This window comes from Microtus ochrogaster, linkage group LG4 (assembly GCF_000317375.1).
Source record: "Microtus ochrogaster isolate Prairie Vole_2 linkage group LG4, MicOch1.0, whole genome shotgun sequence".
Classification (NCBI taxonomy): domain Eukaryota; kingdom Metazoa; phylum Chordata; class Mammalia; order Rodentia; family Cricetidae; genus Microtus; species Microtus ochrogaster.
The window spans coordinates 41,808,454-41,809,842 of NC_022030.1; the positions used below are offsets into that span (position 1 = coordinate 41,808,454).

The 1,389-nt window shown below is 33.6% G+C and overlaps 1 protein-coding gene across 5 annotated transcripts in view; it reads right to left on the bottom strand.

Moving 5' to 3' along the window:
• Positions 1-1,389, bottom strand: part of Unc80 (unc-80 homolog, NALCN channel complex subunit) — a 198,698-nt gene that overhangs the window by 35,188 nt on the left and 162,121 nt on the right. The gene's annotated exons all lie outside the window — the stretch shown is intronic.

Here is a 1,389-nt window from a genome sequence, read left to right on the forward strand (position 1 = left end):
GGTGGCAAGGAGGAGGCGGAAATCCTCAATAAATAAATAAATTAAAAAAAAAAGAAATAAAGTGTTTAAAAATGAAAAAGACTTTAAAGAGACAGTGAAAATAATATAAAACAAATAAGCCATGTAAAAATGGAAAATACACTGAGTATGGATTATGCATATTATTGTGTTTTCCTTGAATTTTTGACTGCAGACAGACATTTGATTATGGGGGCTGCTAAGCCATCATATGTATTTTAAAGGTATCTTGACTTCAAAGTTTGAGTCTAAGGATATGTTACTTTGGAAAAGAGTTTCTGTTTTTGTTTCCATAGAGGACGAGAACCTGTAGATTCCTTCCAGGCTAATATGGTTTGATGGAGCTAGACTCCCTGAAAGGTTTCCATGAGCCCTAAAAATAATCCATCCAACAAATAGCAGGAAGCAGTTGAATAAAATTATGCCCAAATTCGCAAAATGATTGTTTATAAATGTTTGTTTTCATTTAAAGAGGGTTGATTATAAGTTGCTAATGGTCACAGTTGATCTCTTTCTAAAAAAGATAAAAGGGGGATATAATATAGAAATGAATACTTTATATTGGTATGGACTTTGGTTTATTGATACAAATTTAAGGTTAATATATATATTTATATATTTCTACTGTTGTATAAGATATTATGTTTATACAGCTCACTTAAAATATAATGTATAATTAAAAATTACAGATTGATAGCTACTTATAATGTCAAACTTGTAGTCATGTTAGTTTTCTAGATATGCAGAAATATATTTCAGTTAGATAGATAATCTTCAATACTTCAAAGACCTACAGAATATATGAGGTTTAAAAGGTTTTAAGAACCTAGACTTATCACAACAGTGAGCTATGTCTGCTTCTGGCATTACCAATTACTTCAGAGAGGTTGATGGTCATTGAAGAAACTTGTTATAGAATTTGCTTTCAATTTGACAAGGCTAACCATCTGGGCAAAAAGCTGTTCTTGCCTGGACTGCTTGATAGTATGCTATGTAACTGGACATACAGGACCCACAGAAAAATGATTGCTGAACTTGCCTAAAGAAGGTGAGACATTTCTTCAGGGTTCCTGTTTCATGAAGACTCTACCAGACACTCTGAAGGTCACAGAAGAAAGTGAGTGACAAACTGTCAATATAGGTGAAACTGTCTTTCAAATTCACTAAAAAGTCTGCCAGATGTTATGGGCCTATAGGCTGAAGATGGATTGATGTGGGAATGATTTCTTATTAATAAAGAAACTGCCTAGGCCCATTTCATAGGCCAACCCTTAATGATGTGGGAATGATTTCTTATTAATAAAGAAACTGCCTAGGCCCATTTCATAGGCCAACCCTTAGGTAGGCGGAGAAAACAGAACAGGATGCTGG